This window comes from Phyllostomus discolor, chromosome 2, assembly GCF_004126475.2.
Source record: "Phyllostomus discolor isolate MPI-MPIP mPhyDis1 chromosome 2, mPhyDis1.pri.v3, whole genome shotgun sequence".
NCBI lineage: Eukaryota > Metazoa > Chordata > Mammalia > Chiroptera > Phyllostomidae > Phyllostomus > Phyllostomus discolor.
In genome coordinates, this window is record NC_040904.2 from 173,502,771 (window position 1) to 173,524,981 (window position 22,211).

The window sequence follows — 22,211 nt, forward strand, 5'->3', positions numbered from 1 at the left end:
TCAGTTCTCTGAGCATCAGTTTCCTACTCTGAGGCTCCTAGGAGATAGGATGGACCTCACAGCACCAAATGCCTATTTGGTAAAGAAGAAAGGAGTTCCCTGGATGGTGTAGCTCAGTGGATTGAGCACGGGCTGTGAACCAAAGTGTCGCAGGTTCGATTCCCAGTCAGGGTACATGCCTGGGTTGCAGGCCATGACCCCCAGCAACCGCACATTGATGTTTCTCTCTCTCTATCTCCCTCCCTTCTCTGTCTAAAAATAAATAAATAAAATCTTTAAAAAAAAAGAAGAAAGGAGCCAATGAAGGAAAAGTTTGTCCTGTGAGGTTAAAAGCTCAGTTCAGTAAATAGAACTATTATTGCTATTGTTATGCACAATCAAGCTCCCAAAGGGCAAGCCCCACCTAGAGACTCAGTTTCCTTTCTCTTGAGGGGTGGGGTGCCTCCTACTGTCCTTTCTGCAGGTGTTTCTGGCATCAGAAATCTTCTCCACAGCAGCAGCACAGAAAGAAAAAAGCTTCTCACCTTCATTTTCAAGTGCTTGCATTCATCCCATACCCCTAAAAACTCCCAGAAAGTAGCATCTTTCCCTGTACCTTCAACCTGGTGGCTCCTTACTGCAGAGAAAAATTGCATAGCTTTGCAGATCAGTGCCTTATAAACTTACATGCACTCATCAGATGAATTGTTTCATGTTTCCCTGGTTAAATTTTTTCACTCTCTAAAGGAAAATATAAAATGTACTCCACCCTTCTCAAGTTCTAGAAATTTTACACACACTCCTAATTTAACAGACTACCAAAATTTATTGAATTTTTCTATATTATATTTCTATTTATTTCTAATGCCTCTCTACTTTTCTCCATGATCATTGATCACTTCCTTACTCTAGCTTAATAATCTTTGAACTGGTATATACATACTCTTCAAAGTGCAAAAATCATCTCCAAGGTGTACTGGGAAAGAGATTTAGGGACTAACTGAAGGTACATCTATGACAAACTGGAAATTCTACTTTCAAACTACCTCTTTCCTCCTTACTGTCCTCTTATTTTACAAAATAAAAGCATACTTCTTACACATCCAGAATTTTGTGTGCAGTGACCCAGTATGTAAACTCTCTGGAGGCACCAAACAAAAGGACAATTGATATAAATGTTGAGAAATACTGATGCTACTGTTGAGAAAGTGACCTGCAAAAAAAATATTTTGTAAATCAGGTAACTGCCAATTCTTTGCACTCCACAAAATTAATAGATTATTAAAAATAAATTTTGATAAGATTACCATGTGATTTTTTTTACATATTGTCTGAAGGAGTTCAAGTAATTGACTGACATTGTTGTTACTCAACATTTCATCTATGAGTTTACATCTATAAAAGTGAAGTCTAAATAGAATCAATACTAAACCTAGTCTTGTTTGGCAATATGTATCATTTATGTAGCATTGTACCAAAGGTAGAGAAACTTATTAAAATGAAGAATCCCATCTGTCACATTCGGCAATGCATTTCCAATAAAGTTGTATTTTTTGTTAAAAAAACTTGGCAAAATTTGAAATATAGTGATACAATTTTGGTCAATTGTACATAATAAAAATCGTATTGGTAATACATTCTAGAAGAAGTAACCTTAAGGTTTACAGCTATAAGAAAATAAATTAAATTATAAATATTTTTATAATTAAAAATTACCATAGGTTAATGAATTAAATACTTTCAAGAATAAAATATGTAATAACAAAATAATTTCTATGGGAGTAGAAATATGAATTCAAAAGAAAAGAAGAAGGAAGATGGCGGTGAGATAGGTGGGAGCGGAGCCCACTTCTCCCTGAACAGGGGTGAAATACCTAGCTGATCTTCTGAGGACTGAGTGAACAGCCCCATCATATATGAAGATTGGAGACCAAAAATTGTAGAGGACATTGAAAAATCAGATGAGTAGGCAGAAGCTGTGAATACCAGGATACCTACTGGAAGAAGAAACCCACCAACAGAGGAACCACCAACAGATAACAACAGAAGAAGGTGAAGGAAGGAGTGGGAGCCACACTCACTCAAGCCAAGACCTATCTGGAAATACAACTAAATGGTGGAGAAATTACCCACAGCAAACAACTGAATAAGAGCAAGAGAGAATCATCAAAACCTTGTACACATGGAAGAACCAGCTTCAACACAACCTGCCCACATCTGCACAACAGAATATAAGAAGTGGTGGATGGAATGACCCTCAGCTAGACAGCTGGAGGGAAGGACCCACCAAAGAAAGACTCAACAACAATCAAAACCCAAAAACATACAGAGAGCCAACATAAATGACAGCCCAAGACCAGAGAACTCAGGAGATCAAGGAGACTGCAGCACTGAATCTCACAGGTATTCTACCATAGAAGTTCACACCATAAACCCGGGGAGCCAGAACAGATTAATTTAAGAAGCAGAGGCTAACAAGAGTCTCACAAACAATGGGAAGACAGAGAACCCTTAAATGAAAGGAAGCCTCAGAAAGAATGCTAAACGAAAGAGAGGCAACTCAACTATCAGATATCGAATTCAAAGCAATGGTTATCAGGAAGCACAATGAGCTCACAGAGTATTTTCAAAACCTACAGGGAAACTACAACGAACTCACTGCAAACTATATCAACATGAAAAAGGAAATAGAAACTATCAACAAGGGACAGGAGGCAATGAAGAATACAACTTCTGAACTGAAGAACACAGTAGAAGGAATCAAAAGCAGACTCAATGAAGAAAAGGATCAGATCAGTGAGCTGGAGGACAAGGTAGAAAAAAAAAAACACCCAGAATGAGCAAGAAAAGGAAAAGAGACTGAGAAAGAATGAAGAGGGGTTAAGAGAAATGCAGGACAACATGAAACATAATAATGTCCCTCTAATAGGGATACCAGAAGGAGAAGAATAAGAGCAAGGGATAGAAAACCTGTTTGAAAAAGTAATGATGGAAAACTTCCCTAATTTGAATTCAAAAGAAAAGAAAACCACATAAAGTTCTACAAGAGCTATTTCAAATATTTTTAAATGGATAATGATGAGCATATGATATCAATATTAGTCAGATACCAGTGTATATATTTAAGAGTGATACAATAGGTTCATTTTAAAATGTCAATATTTATAATATGCTGAAAATAACATCTCTTGCAACTACTTAAAATTATGATGAATTTGTATAACAATTCATCATATGAAGGATATGAGAGGATATATCAATTTTTAAGGAAAAAGATTTTTCACTAGTCTAGATCTTTATTATTCCCCCCCCCCAAGTTTACTGCAATACCTTCTAGTTTTCTTCCTACTTAACAGCCATTCCCCATTCAAATGTTTTCAAAACTGCATCCAGAACAACCTTTCCTAAATGCAAACAATAGTTTCAAAACCTTTGGTACGTATCTACACCAACTATAATTCCACTGACAGCTGAAGAATACAAAAACTGTCTATATTTTTTCACCCAGACATTCAATTTACTCAAGACTAGCTCATATTTTAATGTCATCACTTTGGATGCTTTCAATTACATTACTGAAATAAGAACAATACTAGATTTAGACAGTGTCTGTATCTTCTGAAAGCTTAAAAAAATACAAAGAAAGACCAAGGAATAGATTGGAAGCCTTAACAATTCTATTTTGTTTTACAACACAGAAAGGAGCAGAGAACTTTTAGTAACTATTCACTCCTTTCACCACACTTCTGGGAAGCCCTGCAGGACATTCTTTGAATGCACCTAATAGAACAGAGGAGAACTATTGGATCAATTCAGGCTCCTGTTAGAAAAATCAAGAAACAGAAAAAATAATTCCAGCCAAGTCCTTAGAAACTTCAAGCTAACTGCAAGCTGACAATTTTTAGAGAAATATAAAATGAACAAAGTTAGATTTATTATGAGTTGATTTCAAATTGAACAATATAGAAATATTTGCAAGGTATATCCATGGTAATAGAGTTCAGAAATAATTAGCAAATTGTATATCTTTGTATATAATGCAATGTAATTTAAATAGAAATCTGTAGCAACACTTACAGTGCTAAAAATGTAAGCATTAATAAACATACCACTTTAATATCATTATCTAAAAAGTTGATTGGTAGATTCACTGATTTTTTACTAGAATCATATATATTTCCCACTAGTATAGTATAACCTGTCTCATGGTTTATATGGCATGGCTGAGAAATCATTTAAAAATCATTATTTCAATACAAATCATTATTAGATAATACAAAAGTATCTAAGATATTATTAGCATTCAATATTTCATGAAGACTCAGTCTCCCTAATAGACTTTCTTCGGGTGATAGGAGAATAAATCAGGGAGCCTAGCATAATATCTAGCACTAGTTAACAGTGTTGCCCCTGGTCAATCCCACCTGAAGGTTATTACTGCTTTTTGTGAAACCAGATGGTAAATGGGTACATTGGATTGACGCATTCTTGTGAGTCAGTTTTGTAGAAAATGGCTACAATATGCTTGGTTTGGGGTCCATCCTTAATGTAAATTTTGCATCTGTTCATGTTTTACTTTCCCTGAACAATTTACCTTGCATATATATTAATTATATAAAATAAACCTTTTAAATTAAGAATATAAGTTTATTATTGCTATTAATGGTAACCTTACTTTTTTGGTCTTTATACTTTTTTTTTAGAGCTGTGGAAGTTATTAACAATTGCATGAACCTATTATTTGCACTCCACAAACAGATGGAGAGTTGGTGAGACCACATATTACTAATCTTTATTTTAAAGATGGCTAACTTGATCTTAGAGGGATTAAGCCAATATACTAAAATCTAAAGGAAATAAATGCAGGTTTTCTGATTCTTAGTCCAGTAGTTTTATGGTACTACCACAATAATATTTAACATTCTGTCTAACTGTGCAGAGCTGCTTTCTTTGGATATTTCATAACATTGCTTAGTAATATAAATCTGTCACAAATTCAATCACAATCCAATAATGTATTTGAATGTTTTGTCTGGAAAGGCAATTCATGGAGAAAGAAGTGATTTTTCTCCTTTATAACCAGACCCTACTGCCTTTTTTTTTTTCAGTAAGAAGAGCTGAGGCTCTAGATTTCATTTTTTACTACAAAGCCATAATATATAATTCAATACAGTACAATCTTGGTAGGAGTTTAATTTTTGAGAAGACCTAAGATAAAGTACCCTTTTCAGTTGCCAGACATATGACACACATCCTTGAAAGGCCTGGAATACAATAATAATTTCATGGGAAAGCCTTTCTGAAATATCTTCTCCTTAGTTTATTACATCTGTATCTCTTCTAGAGAGAACTGAAAGTGGTCAGAGTAGTCTTCATTGTAAATTCCAAAACAGCATTTGAATCTCTTGACTGAATCAAAACTAGTAAGGGTCTAGATGCTAACTCATAAATTTTTCATGTATTTATTTGTTCATTCTACATGTATATGCACTAATACTTCTAAAGGACTTTGTGACAGCTTACATAGTCAGTATGATTTTTAAGATAGTAATAAAAGAACGATACCCCGGGATGAGAGGAATCAAGTAACCTAGCCTAGTGTATATTACCATTACTTGAACAGAAAATTTAGCTATAAGCTGTCTAGCTGCCAATGCAAGTGCAGACAGGAATGAAAGGGCAATCAATTATATAGCTCATATCTAATAAAAGTAGTAATAATAAATTTAAATAAAATTAAAAACAATTTGCCTTGGCTGGTGAGCTCAGTGGATTGAGCATGGGCCTGCAAACCCAAGTGTTGCCAGTTTGATTCCCAGTTAGGTCACATGCCTGGGCTGTGGGCCAAGTCCCCAGTAGGGGGCACACGAGAGGCAACCACACATTGATGTTTCTCTCACTCTCTTTCTCATTTCCTTCCCCTCTCTCTAAAAATAAATAAATAAAATCTTTTAAAAAATCCTAATTGAACACTGAGAGGGATTTCAACTTCACAGAAATATCACTGAGGGGCATAATTTAAAATACAATTGTAAAAGAGTGTCAGGTGCATTCTTTATATACAATTGTTATATTAATTCTTGTGTCAAATTGAAGCCCCAAGAATCCATTCAATACAGGTTTAGAGCTTACCTTACTATTCCTATGGCAACATATGTGTAGAGTTGAGAAGCTCTAAAGAAACAAGTCACTCTTTAATACTTTAAGTCTACTACCTTCTATTTAGGGATGTGCCTCTAGCATAACTAGTAAGATATAATTGTAATTGCTATCTACATTATAAATTCACTTTTTAAAAACTTTTCCCTAAAGATCTTTGAAAGTAATAAAATTCAAATGATGTTCAGTTCACATTTTTAATTGGCATAAATAGGCCACACAGTGTTTGAAAGTGACACAAATAGAAAGCAATAACCATTAGTGAATTCAGTTTTTTTTCCCTCTTTGAAAAAAAAATAAGTGTTAAAAAAAACAACAAAAGCTTTGGTTGATTTGAATTACTTTGCTAAAGGCACTAAAAATAAAAAACTGCTCTATGGGTTGATAGTGCAGAGGAAGAAGGGAAAGGAATACCTGAGTCTGCAGGGCACTCCGTGGAAACACTGGAGTTCTCAACACCCTCACACCCAGTCCCTGCCATCTACCTTTTACTGGCAGATTTGCCTGTCGTTTTCATATCAATTGTCCACATGAGTTTACTTTTCTAACTTCCAATGCAATGCCATTAATAAACCAATTTCTTCTATCACCTATAAACGGAATATTTTCCACAGATTTGTTGCTGAATTCATTTAATTTTTAAAATTATTTTATTGTTGTTCAATTACTGTTGTCTGCATTTACCTCCCACCCCACCTTGGTTTTGTCCATGTGTCCTTGATAGTTGTTCCTGAAAACCCTTCCCCTCATTATCCCTTCTGGTTACTCTCAGGTTGTTCGTAACCATACGAATTCATTTTAGATCAATCTCAAATTATCACATCATTAAGTTTCACCAGTTAATTTAATCTGTGTTAATCATTTTTACTGCTTATGTGAAATATTTAATTTCCATTCTGCTGATGTATTTTTAATATGTTTCTTTATACTCCAAAATTAATCATTCCATTCTTTAATAAAATAATAAGTAAATAGGGGGTTATATTTCTATGTAATTTGTCTCATGCTATTATGTAATTGTCTATAAAGACTAAGTGCTAAACTATTTTTAACTAACCAATCACAAGTATTTGACACATTTATGCCAAAAATTATTTACCAAACAAAATTAAAACATTAGATTTTATTAACACATTTAAAAATGTTTATTGGTACTCCAGTGATGGCACTTAAATAAGTATTAAAAACACTTTATCATACTGCCTAGTACAAAACAAATAAACATTGGTGTAGACATTTCTTCCTGTAAATAATGCTATATTCTGTCAATAAAACACATATTGCTGTAAAATGTGATAACATCTATAAGCAAATTAATTTGTGTCCTTTCTTTTTATTTTCTCCAATTGCTAGGCAATATGATCTTCAGGATTTTTATGTACTTAATATTGTTTCTTTTTTATTTAATTTATTGGAGTGACACTGGTTCACAAAAGCACACAGGTTTCAAGTTCGCAACTCAACAAAACATCTGCACACAGCATCGTGCACCCATCGCCCTAAGCAAAGTCTCTTTCCATCCCCATCACCCTTCCTTTGTCCACCTTCACTGTCCCCCACCTCCCTTTTCCTCTGGCTATCACTACATTATTATCTGTATCTATGTGTTATATATGTTTTGCTTATTCTCTTTGCATTCTTTCGTCCAGCCTCTAATCCCCCTTCCTCTCTGACAGCTGTCAATGTGTTCCACATGTCCACACCTCTGTTTCTATTTTGTTTGTCAGTTTATTTTGTTCAGTAGATTCCACACATAAGTGAGATCATACGGTATTTGTCTAACAGGCTTATTTCATTTAGCATAATAATCTCCAGGTCTATTCATGTTGTCACAAAATGTAAGATATCCCTTTTTTTGAGTGCCAAGTAGTACTCCATTGCATAAATGTACACAGTTTTTCTGTCCACTCATCTACTGATGGGCAACCTCATGCTTGTGAGAATGGCTATCATCAATAAACCAACAAACAACGAGTGCTGGTGAGGATGCATTTAATATTTTTGACATAACTACACTCTGCTGGACTACTTTAATCCTAATTAAGTCTTCTATATATATAGAAATGGGGAGTCACTTAATCTCCATTTCAACTTGAACTCATTACCCTTGTTTCTTCCTAAATTATAAGCCACAGAAATTTCTGTTTTCAATAAAATAACCAAAACATTTATCTTCAGCACATCAACTGACACATGACTAGCTATTTTAAAGAAGAATTAAATTTATATTGATGCTGAGCATGCCTGTGCTGGTGCCTACTTCCTAATCAATGTTCATGAGTAATTTTTCCTAAAATCATATTTATGTGGTTAAGATCTAAGAATTCTATGTGTTTTGAATCACAGAGAAATAATTTTCTTTCACTGAAATTTCCTTTTTTAAGTACATTTTTCAAAATAATTTAGAGAAACAAAAGCAATTTATTAAAGAACATTTTCCCTTAAACTAAAAAGTTAATTATATGAAGAATATTAAGTCTGAATCAACAATTCTACAGTTAAGAAAAATCACTAGAATTTTACCCTATTATTAATTTTAAACACATGTGCATTACAAGCTATTTTTTTATGCATGTTGGTATTTAAGTCCTTAGAAAGGTCTCAATCATCAGAAATTCAGTTTCCACATGTAAAAATTAAGGAATTTTCATATGGTCCTATCCAATTCTAAGATTTTTATTTCTTCTTAATGAGGGAGAAGAATTCTAATTCCAATTCTAATTAGAATTCCAATTCTAAATAATCTCCCTCTAAGATTGCCAGAAACATTTTCTTCAGGACTGCATGAAGCATCTACTTAAGGTCAATGTAAATAAAAGGAGGCCTTCACCAAAAGGCACTAATACTTCCATAGGCGGGGGCTAATCCTACTGCAGTAAGGAACATAGAGAGAAGATAACCATATTTGTGATTTTTCTTAACATTGGATAACTTCAGAACAATCACTGTGACAAATAATTTTCTTCTCTCCTAAAAAATGATTAAAATGCCATTTATTAAAAAACGAACAATATTTAGCATTTGTGCTCTTCTGTAATGGTCTCATGCAAGTATATCTATATAAACATTTGGCCATGGTCTCTTCTAGATGAGTGTCCTGGCACAAACAAGCACTTCTCTCAATAGTTTTATTATTATTTCTACTCAATACTCCTCTCAAGAATTTCTTATGTATTTAACATCTTCTAAAAAATTAATGTACTATTTCAAGCCATTTTATTTTATGTTTTTTTAATTTAATTTTATTTTTCATTTTTTATTCCAGATCCAATCAATCACATTATTTTTGGCCTAGATCTCTGCTTATCTTGCAGGTCATTTATTTCTAGCAATTTATTTTTATATAATTTGTCTTTTAGCTATGAGTAGGTGACATTATGGAATATATTCACTGGTTTTTAAAAATATTTTCTTAACATTCCTATTGTCCCATTGTGGTCCATTTTCAGTATAATGCTATGAATTAATTACATAAGTAAAAAAATTACTAATGACCAATATTTACCACATGTTTACAATGTAGTAAGCAATATGCTAAATGCTAGGGTTTTGGCCACAATAAAACAATAATTGCTCCCATGAAGTCTAAAACAGGTTGAATGGTATGTAAAATAATTTAAAATATTTGAACTATTTTCATTTCTTCTATTCATATAATTTCCACATAAGACATAATTCCTCTTTTATTAAAATATCCACAGTACTTTTGCTGAGTAGAATATCTGTTCAATTTTAAAATCACCAAATGTTTTAACATTTATTCTAATTAATATGTCAACAAAAACTGATGCTAATTCATTCCAACCACTTGAACTTGCCATTTATAACATAAGCCTTGTAAAAACTATCACAAAATGTACTCATTCGTGGTAGTGGGAGGGAGGCTACTGGGAGATAAAACAATATCTAAACCTTGGTGGCCAGGCATGTTCCTTGGGCACAGTGTTCACTGAGATCGAAGCCCACATTCATGGAGAAGCCAACTTGTTGACATGGCATTCAAATCTTCAGTTACATGTATGCTTTAGGTCCAGCTAAAACCCACCCTCATCTTTCTCAATATTTGCTTGTATAGCCTTCTGTCACATGAAACTTTATCTTTCAAATAAACCCTCCCTCTGCTTAAGCTAGTTTGATATCAATTCCTGTCATTAAAAAAAAAATCCTAATACTTATAGGATCTATGTTACACTTGATATGTACATTTAACATAATGAATGTTCTATTTGATGGTATGACAAACAATAGTGTCTTAGAATTATTAAAATATGGTAACATTAATTCATGTGATCATTCATTCAACACATATTTATTGAACATCTACTGTATTCATGGCAAAGACCAGACACTGAGAATACAGAAATGAACAAGAGCAATGTGATGCCCCTTCTATTCTTTATATAGGAGACTTCCCTGGTTAGTATCACTTTTTCTCCTGAAGGAATTAATAAGGAGAAAAAAAAAGCTCTTAAAAGAATTTCAAAAAATATTCTTATCACTAATTCATATTTTAGAGAAACCCATAATTAATAAATATAGATTTATTACAGACCTATTATTTATCAATTTACTCAGTGATATGTAAGTTGGGTATATGTACTGGATATCTTGTAAAATGCATGTGTTTTTTTCACATGGCATTTCGTTCCTTATTCATTAGTCAAATTTTCCATTCCTGAGCAAAGTGATCTTTTATTTTAAAACTTAGATTACATTATGAATTTTTCCCCAAATTATATTTGACTTTCTCTGAATTAAAAATATATTATAAAAATTATTTGCATCTTTGCACTGGCTTCTTATGGCCAGTATAGTTAAAATGAAAGATAAACCTGTGAATCTAGGGGCCCAAAATGTCACTGAATATATATATGTATGTATGCATTGATATCTGAAGGTTCCCACAAAGAGCCAAGGAAATTTAGGAAAATTATGGGAATATAGAGAAAACATCAATCTCTTAATCCTGGCCTAGAGTTTCAGTAATAGTGTAACCTCCTGATCAGTTCTCAGATCTTTAAAGTGTGATCTTACACTCTTCTAAAGAAGATTAAATGAGATAATGTATTAAAATAACATAATGCATTATACAAATGTTTTACGGCTATTCGAAGTATCCTTTAATTGATTCATTTTGAAAGTTATCCTTGATGTCCTCCCCTAATTTTGGCTAGAAGCTAATTTACATTCACTAATTATACTTGGTTTACATTTTTAGAAGAGTTATCTTTGCCCAGGTAACTTTCTGTTTTGCTTCTCTCTTCTTCACTAGACCATTTTGTCCATAGTAACAGAGAAAATATACCTCCCCTTGCATAGCCACTGCATATTGAAAGGGCTTAATAAACACCTGCTGAATTAATAAATTAGTGTGTTCCTTGACTGCAAAAGATTCCTGATCAATAGAGGGTGATATATGTATCTATTATATATGAACATAACATCATTTCATGTATTAAATCACATCATGGTATCTGGTATATATAAGTCTGCTCATTGCACTGGAATATAAACTCCGATGAAAAGGTTTCATGTTTTATTCATCCTTGTATCCCCAAAGCCTGATGTAGCAGATGGCATACATGTAGGATTTTCCAAATATGGTTCCTTAGCTTAAGACAATTGCTCCAGCAAATGTATATATAAAATGGACACTTAGAACGTGGGGAGATAGTGCTACTAGCCTGTGCTTAAAGTTTAATTCAAGAGAATAAGGCAGCAACAAAAAGCATCACTTGAAAAGAATAGTCACATAGCCCAAACAAGCCTTGATAAATGACCCTTCCTTCTGTGTGTGGAATTAATTGGAAGGCAGATATTTTAAAAATGATCATATTGGTTAAAAACATCAAAGTTTCAGGTGCAATGGAACAAGAACTTGGCTAGCAAAAAATAGAGTAATAGATTGACCTGAGAAATACCGTTGACACTATCAGGAAAATAAGCTTGTAGGATAGATGGGAGACTAAAAAGAAAGAGTGGTGTTAATTCTAAATTTATATATGGCAGATCATAGTATCTCTTCCTCTTAGAACCCATGTATCTTATCTGAAGGTCAATTAGAATAGCCACATCAAGTCAAACCCCTCCTATAAATATTACTGTGCATGGGACTTTTATATTAATCTATAATGTTAACAGTCATTTCAAAAGGGCTTAACACATTAGATAATTTCACTGTTTGTAAACATAATTGTCAGAGAATATGGTGCTTTAAGAGTAGATAAGTCTGAAGACTGAATAGAAACCAGGTGACTTGTGATCATCTTCCTTACGTTCAGACATTGCTGCTATCACTTAATAGACAAAGACAACATAATTTTTTTCTGATGATAAGATTATATTCAGGTTTTCCATAGTCTGACATTTTACTACGTTTCAGTAAGGGTTAAAGTTCTTATACTTTGCTTTTATTTCTCTCAGTATTATATCCGGCCAACTCCTCATGTATTAACCAAATCAAAGTGAGAGCTCAAATTATAGGAAACAAAACTAGGAAATAAAAAGTAAATTTTATACTTAAAATAATTTGACAGAATAAACCTCCTCTGTGGTAAGCATCTCTGAATCTTCTACTAAAATTTTTCCTCTGTAAAAAACAATGTTCATCACAATTTCAAAGCAGTTAAAATTATAATAAAAGTCACTTTCTGCCCTGGCTGGTGTGGCTCAGTGGATTGAGCATGGGCCTGCAAACCAAACGGTTCAATTCCCAGTCAGGGCACACGCCTGGGTTGCAGGCCAGGTGTCCAGTAGGGGGCGTGTGAGAGGCAATCACACATTGATGCTTCTCTCCCTCTCTCTCTCCCTTCCCCTCTGTCTATAAAAGTAAATAAAATCTTTTTAAAAAGTTTAAAAAGTCACTTTCAAGTGTTCAAATAAAGGAAAAAATTTGTAGTTGTTTTCTATTTTTCTTACCTAATTGTTTTTGAACTTGGGTGCCCTGATACTGACCTATTTAGTTTATTACTGATTCATCCAATTAACCTCTTGGCTGCCTACTCACCCAGTTCCTCAATAGATTCTCCTGTTTTTCACCCTGCTTCTTTCCTTGCCAAACAATATTTCATCTTCCATCTGTTGAAATTCCTATGTTCTTTCTGGCACAGCTCCGCCTCCAGATTCCCTCCCAGCCACCTACCTTGCTGCCCTTCCATCTGCTAGCATGACTAGTATCTTTTCCAACCTATTTCCAATCTAAATCATCTTCAATTTTTCATTTGAATTTTTTATCAAAGTTTATCTCTTAAAGAGCTGTTGTGATAGTAATAATAACTTATAACCATGTAATCTTGAGTTACAAAGGGAAGTTAAAAGTCAGATAGTTTAAATATACATTTATGTTCGAATTCTTTTTTTATAATTTTAAGTATTTTATTATTTTACCTTTTATTTTTCTAACTTTTTAAATTGTTGTTCAAGTACAGTTATCTCCATTTGACCCCCACAACTCCCCCACACTCAAGCCATCCCCACTTCCCACCCTTGATCTTACCTTCCTTTGGTTTTTCTAAGTGTCCTTTATAGATGTTCCTGAAAAACCTTCCCTTTTGCTCCCCCATTATCACCCTTGCCTCCCTTCTGGTTACTGTCAGTTTGTTCTTAATTTCAGTATCTCTGGTTATATTTTGCTTGCTTGTTTCTTTTCTTGATTAGGTTCCACTTATAGGTGAGATTATATGGTATTAGTCTTTTACTGCCTGGTTTATTTCACTTAGCATAATACTCTCCAGTTCCATCCATGCTGTCGCAAAGTGTAGGAGCTCCTTCTTCCTTTCTGCTGCGTGGTATTCCATTGTGTAAATGTACCATAGTTTTTTGTTCCATTCATTTACTGACAGGCACTCGATCACCAACTTACACCATACACAAAAATAAATTCGAGGTGAATAAAAGACTTAAATACAATGTTTGAATTCGTATACCTTTCAAAGTCACAATGCTTCTCTACTTTTTTCAGTGATGATATTTTGAAATAATAGAGTATACCACTAAAAGATACTGCTAGGGTCTTTCAGCATATAATCTTCAGAGCACTAACTACTTCTGTGTGGCCCAATTCTTGTTAGTCTTGTGGTCAACTGTTGGGTTCATTTTTCCTGAGTTCGCATTCAGTCAGGGCAGCAACCACATTCTCAAGACCGTTCAATTCAATTTTTAGGCTTAACGTAGCAGAAATACTTTTTAATTAGAATATATGCTCTAGGTACCTACTGGATATCAAAGTCATTATGTTAAACATCAGTAGCCCTTAATAATTATAGTCTTAGAATGATATTCAAGTAGCATGAAGGAGCCTTTCCCTTTAGCATTGTTTAGTTGTTTGCCAAGGTAGATGCTTGTTTTCACATAGCATATATAAATTACTTCAAATTAAAGCAGTCAGGAAAATATTAAAAATTTTAGTTATGTAGCTTTTCATTAAACTAAAAACTTCTAATTGTCCATTTGTATTTCTGAAGGATATACCCTCCATCTATCAACCAGAACATAGAAAAGAGTAAAACATGTTTATGAGAACTTCACTCAAAATTTTACCCTTGCATTCAAAATAACATAGAAGTTTATTAAAAGGATAATGATCTTTTTTAAAGAATCCACTTATTTTATAGTACTGGGAACATAACATTTCTATTGATAGTAATTGGTGCTAATGAAGACGTGAAGAAGCTTTGCATTTTGTTTTAAAGAGGTTTTATACGATTTAGATATGGTGAAGTCAACAGATCTGGGGAGGGCCGCCCCTGAAAAGACAGCTTGCTATGCTCACAGGTTCAAGAGAAGGGCACGTGCCTTGCCGTGGGGTTGGGGTGGGGTGTGGTTACACAGGGAATCATGGGGTTGGTCAGGAGGCAGAAGGAGAGGGGGAATTGTGGACAGGAGCCTTTCTTGTGGTTTTTGGAGGAAGGAAGCAAGATAAAAGTGGATTTAGGATTGGCTAGTTTGAATAATTTTAGGAAGTTCTGGGGCACAGGTGTTGTCTTTAGTTTTATGGTACGTGTCCCTGGGGTGATTAGGGCAGGAGGAAAGTGGCCCAGAGTAATTCATAACTTCTCCACAATCCTAGTTTATGGTTAATGTTGAATATAAAACATATAAAAGTAGATACAGATATATAGTTTTCTACATAGGTTTATTATAGTATATGTGCAAATATTCCTTATTAGTATAAGTACTCCCTATAAGAAAACTTAGAGATTACCATTTTATAATATTCTTAACTTATTCTTAAATATTCTCAACTTATTTCTCATTCTATGTCACCTGGAAGATTTAATTTTAAATTATAGAACCTTATACTACTGAATCATAATATTTCAGAATTCTTAGAAATTGATTTTGAGGCATTAATAACATACTATGAATTTAAGTACTTTTTTCTTAAAAATATATTATATTTGATATTTTTGAGGTTTTACTACTATAGTTTTCATTCCATATCGCTCTTTTCCTTTTATTATATCTTTTCCATACCTTCAGTATCTTTTTCAACTATATCTAATGTGATTATGCTTTGCCAGAGTAATTACTAAATTCACTTTGGTTTTTCATCTCATATACTATGGTTAATATTCAAATATTCTCATGAATTTCTTGTTAGCTTCTCCCAGTTGATAACCAATAAACTCAGTTATAACTACTTTGGGAATTGGGAACAGAGCACATCTCATTTCAGATTTCCCTCATATTCCAGCAAATATTCTTTATCTGATCATCAAGCATTTTCAATCAGGGTGATAAATGGCTTTGCTTGAGACTAGAACAACATCAGAGACCAGAACAATGTACTTGTAAATAAGTACAAGTGCAGAACTACATGGACCCCTTTGTTTTCACAGTCTCCCCACGTCAGTCCACTCATTTTACTGCGATGATCCTGTCACTGAGCATGGGAGCTTTTCTCCTCCTCCTGTCACCTCAGCCAAATCCAACAAGTTAGCACCACCATCATACTCATTACTCAGAATTTAGTATGTCATTGGCAATAAGCATCTTTAAATTTCTGCCCATTCCATTCTTTCTCACTTTCCTTTACTCCATTTTACTATCTCTTAATGAGTCACCTTGTCCAGGAGGTATTTAAGCAGAACTGAACAATAGGCTCAGTATCAGGACACCTCTAAGTTGTACAGGCAGTTACTCCTCCTTCCTAAGGAAATACTGCACGTATGATTTCCCTCCTGTTCTGAAACTGGATCAGCTTGGGAGGTTTAAACACATTGTCCAATGCTGGGAGTCCTGGGCCACTGCACCACCAGGCAGTTGACAGGAAACCCAAGGAACAGAGTAACACCACAGCAGAATTGAAACACTCTGTGAAATTCTTGAACTGTGGTTTTCCTATCCTCTTATTATCATCCCTATATATTTTTCTGGTTTTTCCCTCTTTTTTTAAAAGAAAATAAATAATGCCTGATTTACAAATCATAGTTGGCCTTACCTATTACTGGGTCTTAACAGATTATTTAGCAAACATTAAAAAAAAGCATAATTAATACCCTTGAGGAAGTAAATATACATACAGTTATATTGCACATGTTTTATAAATTACATGTTATAATGTATGTGTTTACATATACATGCATGTACTGCATTTCTATGTGAATATATACATATATATATTAATAGTGTAAACTTACTGTTGAAAAACATCCTTAATGAATTCTACTATATCCAGATTTTCTTACTGAAAGTTTGCTCACGTTATTTTCCCACCCTAAAGGCATGCTCAGGAATTCATATCATACTACTTATTATTTGCATATTTATTAATTATTTGCCATCATATTTGAGCAAGCAGCTTTAATTCACAAAGACTGGCAAGTACAATATAAAACTATATTTTTCAGTTTTACAGTTGTAAATTTTATTTGGCTTTTATATAGTGGGTTCTGCAATTCTGTAAGCCTAATTTTTAAAAGACTAAGAAAGAAATATAACTCTCTTTTTGGTAAATTTCAAAATATGCCATCCACTCCTGTGTTTCAGACCAAGGCATTCCAGACAGGAGAAAATACAAAACACTACAGTGTAAGTCAAACTGTTTCGTTCCTGACAACAAGGTCTTCCTTCAAGGATGTGCTAGTCCAAATTATTTTAATTCCATTTGTTCCATTTGTATGCAGCATGGTATTTTAGTTTGACTCCCTCGGCACTTTTCTCTACTTCTGGGAGGACTGAGCATTTTGGGTGTGTACCAACATCTTCAACCATAATTTGAACATGTTGACAGTAAGAAAATAATCTGAGCCAAAAGAATGCCACGGCCCTGCTAAAACTTCCCCACGAGGAGATAATTATTTCATTGATCCAGCTCACGGTCAGTGCTGCCCCTCCCCGATCTGCAGGCTTCTATCTATCCAAGACCCACACACCTGAGCTCTGGCACATTCTTGAAAATCATTTGCATGCAAAATAAAATACCTTATGGCACCATAATATTAAAAATATAAAACAAAGCCAGCTTTCATTTAGCTTGACAATTGAGAGCCCTGGCGCTGCATCACAATACTGAAGTCTGAGTCAACCTTACTAATGCTGCATCACCATTATCCTAACTCAGCACATTCACGTTTGCAACGATCTAACCTAGAGAAAAACCTCGGACTTACCTCCTATGTTGAGCTATCTGTAGTACTGAGTACAATATTTATTGCAAATTGTCCATCTGAATAAATGCAGCGACAGTTATACCACGGGATACCTCCCTCCTGCAGCAGAAAGCAAGTTAAAAGGACTTCAAGCTGTGACCTCAGAGGCAGGCACAGCCGCTCCCATCTTTCAGCCAACCTTCTGAGATGAGCAGGTTAGATGACAGCAAAGCTGGCTTTCTACATGGCAATACTTTCAAATAAAGCATTCTGTGCTCGGAGCTGGGGGATTTACATCTTCCAAATTGCCCGGGACCGAGTCAATACTGCTCTATGCCTGAAAATATTAAGCATTTCACTGCAGTCACTTAATGCAAGAAACTATCTGAGGTGACTTCACAAACCCTGTCATTCTGTTCCAACACTAAAGAATGAGCACCGCATGCATAATTCATGAGTTAAAATCTTCAATGCACTTCCTGTAGCCACTGTTCTATCCAGTAATGGGCTATTGATCACCTCATTGCTAAGGCAATTGGAGCTTCATGATTGGTTTATTTCCGCAAATAAAATTACAACCAAAATCACAGCAGAAGCCTCCAGCCCTGCAGCATCCACTCGGGTAAAACACTCACACAGACGAGATGGCATTTGCATACTGCAGGCTGTTTAAACTGAGCTGTCTTCTGCAAAAATGCTATAGTATCTGTTTTCTTTTATTCAGAAGACATACTTTCTGCAGGTTTAGGCTTCATATTTTACCTTATAAGTAAGATGTCCAGAATTTTTGTTTTCTTTTCTAGCATATCTGGAAAATTAACATCACTAAACTGAAAATTTGAAAAAAAAAAAAAAAAGGTGTATGGATACATCATAGATTTTTACCTGGGCTCATGTGAACAACTTTCCTTAGAAAACTCAAATCTAAAAATAATAAACTTCCCATTTCAATAATATGGAAGTTTTCCTTTAAAAAAATCATTAGAGTGGGTGCACATGTTCCTCACTGCTAACTATTTCAGACTGTAAGCATCTCTAATCAGGGTGTGTCAGTAGCTCTGAGAGCACTTTCTCTCAGAATTTAAGCTCTTAAGAACACACCCTGGCTTCTCTTAGTCCGTTTTACTGCCTCCAGAGAGCAGGCTTTAATGTTCACCGAGGGAAAACACAGGTAGCATTTTAAAATGTTATAATAGTAGTTGCAAAAATGCTACAGTGAGAGATTTATATAAAATAGAAAATGCATGTATATACAAATTTTTTTCCAAAGTATCTTCACTGTAAAAATTAATTAATCTTTATTTTTTCACCAAAAGAGAACTGAATGTGATATTTTTATGATTATATAGAAGCCTAATGTCATGTCTTTTTAAAGTCTCTTTTTATATTCATACACACACAGGTGCAACATGCAAGTTTACAATATCATGTTTCTATGCTAAGACCATTTGTTAAATCCAGAGTAAATCCTTCAAATTCATGGCTTGAGGCTGGAGCACAGAGGAGCAACTGTCCAAGTATAGCTGAGGTTTCCCATCTAACAGACTGCAGGGTGCAATTCACCCTTGGAGGGGGCATATTCACAATCACTTTGAGTCAGTAAGCCAGTAACAACTAGTATCAGCCTGCAAAGGTTGTAGTAGTGCTGATGACAGAGGAGATGGAGTTAATGGATGTTCATGGAGATATCTCTTCTTTCCAAGTGCACACATATGTAAGAGCATAATTCCTGCTAAGACATAGAGAAGACAATGGTACCTAACTGGTAAAAATTATGCTAATTTTTTGCCATATCAGACAGTATGAGAAATTATCATCTAATAACTATGCATATTACATAATATGTTGTTCTGCCTACATAGATTTGATTTGCATATTTATATATACTGCCTTAACCCTAATAAAATTCAAGTAAACTACATAGTAGACCTTATTCTATTATATTTCTGAATATTATTTATTCTTTAAAGAGAAGATTGAAAGACCTCAAACATTACAGAAGTTATAAGGATTAATATCCTGTGAAGAATTTTACCAATTTAATCATTTATAGAAGCAATTTCATATAAAAATAGTATCTCATTTAAAAATAGTAGAAAATTTAAAACCTTGGCATTTAATTTATCAGATATGAGGATATAGAGTATAATCACTTAGAAAATTCTAATTGCTGACATAATCTAAAATAACTACAAATGTAAGTATTAGAAATTAAAGCTGTCTGAAATGACATGACTCAATGGTGCATAACCAGGTGGACTGGGGAACATCAGCTCAGTTACTCTCGTGCTGCAAGCGACAGGAAAGCCAGTATCTTTTCTAACAAATAACCAAGACCTCAGTCAAAAATGAAGACGGCAACTTTGCAACCATTTGGTGAAGTTTCAGGTTCACCTGTTTTAAACACAGGGAGAGAGAAAGATGAGAAACACACAAACACCTCATCAACCTCGCATAGAACGAGATTAGAAGCCAGCAAAGAAGAAAAAGGTATGGCATAAGAAAAGCTATGGAGTAAGTACATCCCAAATAAATTAGAAGGAGGGAAGCACATAAGTCTGAAATGAAACAACTGAAGTAGTTAGTTGTACGCCCAGATAAAACAAAGACCAAGGCTGTGATAAAGAACCAATTTCCACTTTCCAGAAGTTCGGCTATGCCTGAGAAACACACTTAACTGATTTTTCAAATGGATGGAAAACAGAGATGGCTATTTTAGACAAATGTGATCTCTTTGCAGATCAAGATTTCCAATATTCTAAATTTATAATGCATGTAAAATAGGGAGTGAACTCTAATGTATAATAAGGTCAATTAAATGAATCAAAACTTGTGAATACATCAAAGGATATTTAGTCTACTAAATTCGTAATATCAACTAAGATGTATAATTAACCTGGCTGACTATTGTCATTTGGAATTATGCAAAATGTATACCCATTATAAGAAAATACAATGTCATATAGAGTTAGGAAAATAATTCAGGCTACCAAAGTTTCTACATTCCTGAGCTCAGGGGTTGTGGGAACAGATTGCATTTGTTCCCTGAGATTCAAGACATTCTTTCTACTTTTCTCACCCTGTCTTGTCAGTACCATACCCACCCCCAATCATAACACAGTAACTTAAAAATACTCATTGTGTACCTTCTACATAAAAGGAATTGTGCCAGATGTTAGGACATAACTATAAATAGTTATAGGTCAGTGGATGATTCCAATGTGTCTCTGTCCTTTAGTGAAGAAAACAGGTAAACAAAGATACGGAGTGATTAATATAATCACTATGATATACATTAGATATGTAAATGAGATAATCACCAAAGTACATGGAACTGTGTCTGTATGCTAAATAATTTCTAAGCAAGTGTTAATTCTTATTTTTATTCCACTATATGAGGCATAGCAGCAGAAGAAATATTGGCATCACCAAATGCCTTTGGGGCATTAGGAAACAATACCTGTGGGGGTGGCATTTAAAGAAGCTGAGTGGTATAACGGAACTAAGATAGGTTTTTTTTTTCTTTTTTTTTTCTATTTCATATTTCTTTTTTTTTATTTTAATCATTGTTCAAGTACAGTTTACTAAGATAGGTTTTAATGTTTGACAAACTTGAGATTATTTTCAGGGTTTGCTGAATTTGCATGACTTTGGACATGCCACTCATACTCTGTAAACATGAGTTTTATTGTATAGAAATCAAGTTAAATATCTACCTCTTTAGATTTTAGTGAGGATTAAATAACTTAAAGTACAACAGTTAAAAATGCAGTTTGTATAGTCAGGTGGATGAGAGTTTAAAACTTGCCTCAGTTTTCTAGTCTTTAAAAAAGGAGTTCATCAACATCATAGAGTTATTAGTCAAATATTGCAATATCTTTGTCAATTAACATAGTTTAGTTTCTGACACAGTGAGGACTTTAGAAACATTCATTCATTTCCTCCCAACACCAGGTCATGGAAGAAAAGGCTTGACGGGGAAGTCATTTCTGGGAAAGAGAACAACACACAAATTTGTAGGAAGGCAAGACATCACACAACATGCTTAAGAAACTGAAGTAGATACATTATGAGGATTTTGGAAATAAAAGACATTTTGTCAGGTGATAAGGCAAAATTCTGATTTTGATTTTGATAAAAATCTGACTTTTCAGGGATACTTCTGTTTTTGTTTTTTAATTTAGTTATATGTTTTCCATTACCATTTAAGCACATCTGTTTTTGTTTTTGTTTTTGTTTTTTAATTTAGTTATATGTTTTCCATTACCATTCAAGCACATTATATCCCCCCTCCTTACAGTGATACTTTTTTTAAACTCTGCTAAAAATCTTGATTATAAGAACATTCTTAACACTGTTTAAAAGTTTGAAGCTATTCTGCAGAGAAAAAAATATTTAAAAATTTCACCATGAGAGTAATATGACTAGATTTTGTGGTAGGATGATAGATTAGATGCAGTAATCAGAGGCAAACAAAATAGA

General features: G+C 34.0%; 1 protein-coding gene across 3 annotated transcripts in view; it reads right to left on the reverse strand.

Moving 5' to 3' along the window:
• CNTN1 (contactin 1) overlaps positions 1 to 22,211 on the reverse strand; it is a 318,439-nt gene that overhangs the window by 183,822 nt on the left and 112,406 nt on the right. The window contains exon 1 of one of the 3 annotated variants that reach the window (XM_028531930.2): positions 17,751 to 18,399. The exons of the other annotated variants lie outside the window; for them this stretch is intronic. The gene's annotated coding sequence lies outside the window, so the exon portion shown is untranslated. Of the gene's footprint in view, positions 1 to 17,750; positions 18,400 to 22,211 lie in introns of those variants that run through there. 3 annotated transcript variants of the gene reach the window in all.